Raw genomic sequence first — 8,545 nt, 5'->3', positions numbered from 1 at the left:
ATTGGATTGACTTGTTATAGTAATTGTGATTAAACGTCACATAATGACTTACAGGAGGTTAATGCCTTCATAAGAGAATACTATCTCAGGAGTGAGTTGTTATTGTCAATAACTCGCAAATTAAACACGAAACACACTTGTGTTATAAACTGCAGTACGCCGGTTCAAGGAAACGGACCACTGAAAATTTATCACAAACACGTCACCATTATCATTAAATGTCAGTCAGTAACGCATCAACAACATAAGCCTTCAAGAGATACTATGATAACCAAGACAGAAGACAAATAAAATAAGACAAAGTGCTAGTGTAATGGCTAACGTCATGGTTTCTCCGTTGAAAATATGAAGGTTCGCATCTGGCCATATACAAATATTTTTTTTCGTGTTAGATTAGAGTAAAACAGGGAGCAGTAAAATTCATAGTCTTCCTTCTCACAAATATTTGGCTTTTTATTTCCGAATATGTGGCGCTTTCCGACTGTTTGGTTAGGCAGGAACGTAAGAGCACAGCTTAAATTGCTGCAAGTGAATCGAGTAGTAATACCAATCATATTCCTCCTTGTCTCAAAGTTGAAGCAGATCATGCGGTTGTCGATATTGCGCGTGATGTCAAAATGAAGCAAGTGTTGTGAAATGAGTGTTGTTCACTGTTTGCAAATTCCAAAGATTATCTGCTGCACTTCACTTAGGGTCATACCTATTCTTACAACACATTTATTTGTAGGGGTAATACTGTCTTGAGCAAGTCGGATAGGGAAGTTTATGATCGATACCAAATTATAAGTGACTAAAAGCATTTATAAATCACGCTTCCTGTCAGATTCCTTCAGGAAATTTGTATCAAAGTCACCACAAATTAATAATCCCTTCTTTCTCACTAAGTGAATAATAATTTATCAAGCTGTTTCATGAAAATTTCCCAGATACTCAGTTGAGACATTGTAACCGAACCCACTGATTCCATGTGTGACTGATTTGTCACTTACCTTTAAAGCACAAGTGTCGCATGTAATCTAACTTCGTTTTTGTAGCAGGGAAAGTACACCGACTGAAAAAAAAGCGCAACACCAAGAAGGAGCTGTGCAACATAAACGAAAATTGGTAGGGGTGTTTCTACATGTGAAAGATGATGTCTAGTCAACTGTCGTACCACTCGCATAAGAGAATGCAAATCAGGTTTCCTTTAAATACACACTGTAACGTTCGTTACCTTTGAGATTGGACGTGGTGAGTTGATGTTAGTCAGGAATGCCTTTAAGGTAAGAAGCTGGATGTTGCTTCCACGACACTGCAGAAAGACTTGGCAGGAATGGAGTCACTGTAAATGATAGCTGCCAGCGGTGGTCACGAGAATGTATGGTCTCAAGACGCCTGGTCTCTGTACGGCCACGTGGCACTACCGAGAGGGACGACCATCGTGTTCGCCACATGGCTCTGGTGCATCAAATTGCATCTGCAGCAGCAATATGAGCACCATTTGGCAGCTCTGTGCCACAACGGACTCTTACGAATAGGTTACTTAACGGATAGCTCTAAGCCAGACTGTTTGTAGCCAGCAATCCACTGACCCAAAACCGCGGCCTTTTATGACGTCAGTGCTGTCAAACGAGGGCTTATTGGAAAGGACAGAGTGGAAGTCTATTGAGTTTTCTGATGAAAGCCGGTTCTGCCTCCTTCCAATGAGGGCAGCGTGTTGGTTAGAAGAACACAAGCTGAGGTCCTGCAACCAACCGGTCTGTGTACTAGACACACTGGACCTAAACCTGCAGTTATGGTCTCGGGTGCAATTTCATATGATAGCAGGAGCACTGTTGTGGTTATCCCACGCACCTCAATTGGAAATGTATATATCAGTTTGGCTATTAGACCTGTCGCACTGCCATTCATGAACAGCATTCCAGGGAGTGTTTCCCAACAGGATTGCTGTGTTGGCAGAAGAGCCAACACCGTGTTGCTAGAGGAGGCCGAAATGCACGCGTTTAATTACACGCAGACTGGCGTGAGGTCTGGAACAGTAAGGGAAATTTTAGTAGCAAATAAAGTACGTACTTGATGTAATACTTAACTTTAATCCATAACTGTAGAACATCGGTCTGACGGTACAGTAATAAGAAGCTCAATATAAATTGGTAATGGCGCCTTGCTAGGTCGTAGCAAATGACGTAGCTGAAGGCTATGCTAACTATCGTCTCGGCAAATGAGAGCGTATTTGTCAGTGTAGCATCGCTAGCAAAGTCGGCTGTACAACTGGGGCGAGTGCTAGGAAGTCTCTCTAGACCTGCCGTGTGGTGGCGCTCGGTCTGCAATCACTGACAGTGGCGACACGCGGGTCCGACGTATACTAGCGGACCGCGGCGGATTTAAAGGCTACCACCTAGCAAGTGTGGTGTCTGGCGGTGACACCACAAGGATAACACTCGCCCACATACCACAGTTGTAACCCAACGCACTCTACAGAGTATCGCATGTGTCTTGGCCTATTTGGTTACCAGATCCGTCTCCAATCGAGCATGTATCGAATATCATTGGACGACAACTCCAGCGTCATCCACAAATAACATCAACCATTCCTGTATTGAGCGATGAAGTGCAATAGCCACGGAACTCCATTACACAAACTGACACTCTGCACTTGTATACTACAATGCATGCACATTTGCTTGCTTGGGTGCAACATTCCCTTGGTTATACCGGTTACGAATGTACCAGTATTTCACATTTGCAACAGCTTATCTTGCACTAACATTAACATGTGATGTTGCAATGTTGAATCACTTAAATATGCACCCAGACCAATGTATTCTTGAAATTTCATTACACTACACTAATTATTTTCGGTGTGATTTTTCTGTCAGTATATTTCTTTTCAACTACACAACTACCAATTTTTAGCTGCTTTAATAGTTGTGTTTGCTTTCTACAACAACTCAAGTCTTTGAAGTACACATTCCAAAAACTAATTCAAAGAATCCAGATATTGATGGCTCCAGTATCCAGGTACCAATATATCTGACTGACTGAAGATAGCATTATTAAGATGCCAAAACTGGTTGTCTAAATAAAATAACTTCTCAAAATATACGGCTGTTTGGCGATTTTCCTTTGTAAATATAATTTTATATTCACATGAATAAAGTTAAAACTGTATTTTACAGCTAAATACACCTGAGAAAATCTTGCATAGTCGTAATTCTGAAATTGTTTTATATGATCTTTTGACTATTTAGATCTACTTATAATTATTTGAAAACAGTGACAAGGAAATTAGGATTTATTTTGTGACTTTATAATAATGACATATCTTAAAAATTTTAAAAGTAACTCTACCTATTCAATAATTAGAGCTACGGTTTATGACTGCAATATTCTTTACACTTCTTATTACTTAGATATAATAAACAGTCTTGCCTTGTTTATCACAGTTGTTACGGTACTGTAGTTGAAGATTGCTGAATTATAATTATCCAGGCTTTTTACGTGCCCAGTGCAACAGAATTAATTTGTTATACCAGTTTGCTTGCAGTAGCCATCTTCCTTTAAGTTGCGTTGGTTCCAAATTCTATCTTACATTACTGTTGGATATTCCTTATGTTCAGAACCTAAAGTATCTGGAGACAGCTTTATACACAAATGCCACTGCCACACCAGTTTTTAATCAAATAAGCACAGTTTTTTCACTCACGAAATTTTCACTTCACCAGACATGACACAGCTATGAAAGCACATCAGGCTACCCCACCTATGACTACTGTCTTTTTGATTGCTCCATCCTTACCACACCACTTAGCGTGAAGGTCATTCACACAGCTGTGGGTTAAAAACCCAAAGTGGATTCCCGACTTCATTATCTGTGTTAGCAAAAGTAACATACATATTCAAGTAACCTATGAATATTACAGTCATTATAATTATACAAAACATCCATTAGTATGCTTTTGATTTCTTTAAATAATATCTATTACTCCATTTTCTTTTGACAAATTGTCAAAGACATTTAACATCAATAGGAAACATATATACATTTAACATAATTTGAAAGTATCGATACTTATATATGTATATATATTTTCCGATTCAACTGTGAGTATAAAAATCAATATATATATATATATATATATATATATATATATTCGATATATATATATATATATATATATATATATATATATATATATATATATAATCGATATATATATATATATATATATATATATATCGATTTTTATACTCACAGTTGAATCGGAAAATTTTAACACTTTTTTGGTCAAATTTAAGCTGTTACGTTAAAATCTGTATTCTTCACAATCACAAATATTACTTTTCCCAATAGTAACTCTCAAGCACATGAATTTACGTCCTAAGCTATTGGCAATTTACTTATTCCCTACACTTTTCTATTTATATCCCTTTTTATGAATGTGGCACCTCCTCCATCATCCATACTGGCTCTACACAAATATAACCAACTACACTGAGATTTTATATCCCTGTGGTTACATGATGTTCAAACAGACAAATGACATCAATTTCTTTCCAACTACTAATATTTTGCAACAAATGAACAACTCATTTCCCCTAACATTCTGATGAAGCAAGTTAATTTCATTTTTCCTTATCATTCTTACAAGATGAACTGGGAGGTCCGTCAATTTAATTTCCTTTGCTGTTGTCTGTCTGAATTTGTCCTAACGCCAGTGTCACACTTGGCTGATATAGCCATAGCGATGTGCCTTTGCATGCTGGTACCCCCTTTCACCTTATGTTTTCTGCTAATAGATCTGCAAGCTTGTGTTTAACCCTCTGATTCATGTATAGGCCATTAGAAATACATCCCCATCTTGTATACCAATTACTGAAACAGCATCAATATGAGATTTTGCATCCATCTGAAGGAACAGCTCTCAACTCCATGTCTACTCACTTTATGCCAGAGTTAACCCAAGGCTAGACAAGACGCTACACAACCCACCACAAAACCCGCACTTGTGTGCTCATATCAGGCTCTGTAGGATTCCTCGATGGCTGCCATCTCCCACAAAACCTCTTACGTCGCTGAGAATAAGAAGTGGTTCCGACTTTCAGTACACATTAGTAAAGCTAAAGCTAGTAAAGGTTTTTCTAAAAGAAAAACCAAATACAAAACTTCATACCACGTGAAGAAAGTCGATAAAGTAAATATAAGTTAAAGGATCAACATGAAAAGGGACAGATAATTTCAAGCAATTTTCTGTAGTGGCCAAAAGCGTCTGTTATGCTATGTCAGAACCAAATTTTATTAGGTAGAATTTAAGTTATGGCAAACAAAACAGTTTTCATCTGAAGGAAGGAGGGAAGATTAGAATTTAGTGTCCCATTGATACCAAATCATTAGATATGGAGTTAGCATCTGAAGCAATCAATTTAGAATAGATTGATTGTCCATTATCAATCTCTAATTCATGGAAAGCACAGCAAAATGAATAGAACTATATTGCAGAATGCGTCACTGGTTTTGTAGCTAGTTATGGAAATTTTCTAGTAAATTGTATGTTATGCTTATGGAACGTAAAACACTTTGATGATATGTACAGTTGTGTAACCATTTAACATCTTGATACAGTATCTGATTATGAAGTGTAATGTCCAAGAAATCAGAGCAAAATTTTCACTCTGCAGCAGAGTATGTGCTGATATGAAACTTCCTGGCAGATTAAAACTGTGTGCTGGACTGGCACTCGAACTCAGGACTTTTGTGTTTAGCAGGCAGGTGCTACCCTGCAGTTGCCCATGTATGACTCACGACCCATTCTCACAGTTTTACTTCTGCCAGTACCTCATCTCAAATTTCACAGAAGTTCGACTGTGAAACTTGTGAGACTAGTATTCCTGGAAGAAAAGATATTATGGAGACATGACTGGGGTATGTTTCCAGTATGAAATTTTTAATCTGTAGCGGAGTGTGCGCTGTTATGAAACTTCCTGACATATTAAAACTGAATGATAGACCGAGATTCGAACTCGCCTGTGGCTAAGTCTTAGCTCCGCAATATTCTTTTTTTCCAGGAGTGCTAGTCCTGCACGTTTTGCAGGAAAACTTCTGTGATGTTTGTAAGGTAAAAGACGAGGCCCTGGCGCAAGTAAAGCCGTGAGGACAGATCGTGAATTGTGCTTGAGTATCTCAATTGGTGAGTGCTTGCCCGCAAAAGGCAAAGGTCCCGTATTCGAGTCTCGGTATGATAACAGTTTTAATCTGCCACGGAGTTTAGACTCTGAAATCGACCACATTTGAATATACGATCACAAAGTTGTCAATCTGCAGAAATGGAGAGAGACAACTGATGGCACTACATAGCTGTTCTTCGATCAAAAACATTTATAAAAATATACACAACACTAGTCTGAGCCTGCCTATAATATAACTCAAGTGTATCGGATCCATACAAAATATGCCTGACTACACAAGTGGCAGTTTTCTTTGATCCATGAGCGAGAGTCACAGAAATACTGACAACCCAATATTGTCAGACGCTTGAAGATATAAGAGGTATTCAGATGAAAACTGGACACCCACCATAATACAAAGTCCACACACAACAGGTGGCCCTACTGTTATTACCCGGATACTGTCACCACTGTGATAGGGGAATGATGCAGTTCCACATCAGAGGTACATACAATCGTTGGGTTAAGATCTTGGTTGTTCGTGTGGTGGTCTAGTGTGTTTGTCCTGCTGATCACATGGAGCCAAGCAAAGGCGAGTAGAGAGGTGCAGTTCACCTTCTGGTTGCTGAAGATACTCGGGTATGCGAAATTCATTGACACAGGTCCACTATGTATGGCAAACACTAAATGTCCGTGATGCGTGTGCATGAGTGGCAGAGTAGGTTCCGTGGAGGGCGTACATCTCTGCAAGATTATCTGTACCCAGGACTAACCTATCGAGCCATTAGCCCTGATGGGGTGGATTGGCCAGATGGGACAGACTGATGGCCTTATCCGGGGAGACCAACGAATCACAGACGATGAAATTAGTGTCCAGGTCGGCACTAGCCATGGATCCATGCATACCATCATCAAAGATCACTTGCATTACTGCACAATTTGCTCGCAATGGGTACCACGTCACTGGATGGAGGGACAAATGAGGTACAGAACGGCATCAAGTCTGAGTCATCTGCTTCAGTACCATGAGCAAAGGCACGCGTTTTTGTCCCACATCGTCACATGGGACAAAATGTAGTGCCACCATTTTGATCCTGAGGGCAAATAGCAAAGCCAACAGTGGAAAAAACACACATCTCCCCCACCATATAAATCCAAAGATGTTCACACAAATTAAGTTCATGATGCCCTTCTTCTACGACTACAAGGGCCCTCTGCTCATTGAGCTCCTGGAGTATGGAACCACAATCAATTTGCAGCTCTATGAAGACAGTTTGCAGAAACTGTGACTCATCATTAAGTTGGTTGGCTGATCGGTTGGTTGATTTGAGGGAGGGGGCCAAACAGCAAAGTCATTCCAGAATGAGATTTTCAGTCTGCAGCGGAGTGTGCGCTGATATGAAACTTCCTGGCAGATTAAAACTGTGTGCCCGACCGAGACTCGAACTCGGGACCTTTGCCTTTTGCGGGCAAGTGCTCTACCAACTGAGCTACCGAAGCACGACTCACGCCCGGACCTCACAGCTTTACTTCTGCCAGTATCTCGTCTCCTACCTTCCCAACTTTACAGAAGCTCTCCTGCAAACCTTGCATAACTAGCACTCCTGAAAGAAAGGATACTGCGGAGGCATGGCTTAGTCACAGCCTAGGGGATGTTTCCAGAACGAGATTTTCACTCTGCAGCGGAGAGCTTCTGTAAAGTTTGGAAGGTAGGAGACGAGATACTGGCAGAAGTAAAGCTGTGAGGACCGGGCGTGAGTCGTGCTTCGGTAGCTCAGTTGGTAGAACACTTGCCTGCGAAAGGCAAAGGTCCCGAGTTCGAGTCTTGGTCAGGTACACAGTTTTAATCTGCCAGGAAGTTTCAGCAAAGCCATTGGTTCCATTGGATGAGGGAAGGATGGGGTAGGAAATTGGTCATTCCCTTTCAAAGGAGCCATCCTGACATTTGCCTCAAACATTAGGGAAATCACTGAAAACCTAAATCAGGATGGCCAGACACGGGTCTGAACAATCGTCCCCCCAAATGCAGGTCTAGTGTGCTAATCACTGTGCCACCTCAGTCTGTCCATCATTAAGTCAAGACACCCAGGTATACCGTTCTACAGAATCATCCTGTTGTATGATAAGCAAACCACCACTCCATCAGACAAATGCTACACTTCAGCGATTTGGTTGGAAAACACTGCAACATACTCCATACAGCCAAAACCTGTCACCATGTGATTTTCACATCTTTGGCAACCTGAAGGAAAGACACGTGTGGATGTAGGTTTCACTCAGATGAGGAAGTACAAGAGTGGGTGCAGTGGTGGATCCGTCAGTGGCAACTATGTTCTACCAAACAAGAATTGATCTACTCATTTCCCAGTAGGATAAATGTTTTAATGCGTGTGGTGATTAC

At 40.5% G+C, this 8,545-nt stretch overlaps 1 non-coding gene across 1 annotated transcript; it reads right to left on the bottom strand.

Annotated features, from left to right (window-relative positions):
- Positions 1–7,570: 7,570 nt before the first annotated feature.
- Trnal-caa (transfer RNA leucine (anticodon CAA)) lies at positions 7,571–7,645 on the bottom strand. The gene has a single exon. It is a non-coding gene; the product is annotated as a tRNA-Leu (tRNA).
- Positions 7,646–8,545: the final 900 nt, after the last annotated feature.

Source organism: Schistocerca nitens, chromosome 4 (genome assembly GCF_023898315.1).
Source record: "Schistocerca nitens isolate TAMUIC-IGC-003100 chromosome 4, iqSchNite1.1, whole genome shotgun sequence".
Classification (NCBI taxonomy): domain Eukaryota; kingdom Metazoa; phylum Arthropoda; class Insecta; order Orthoptera; family Acrididae; genus Schistocerca; species Schistocerca nitens.
This window is presented reverse-complemented; position numbering and strand designations above follow the sequence as displayed.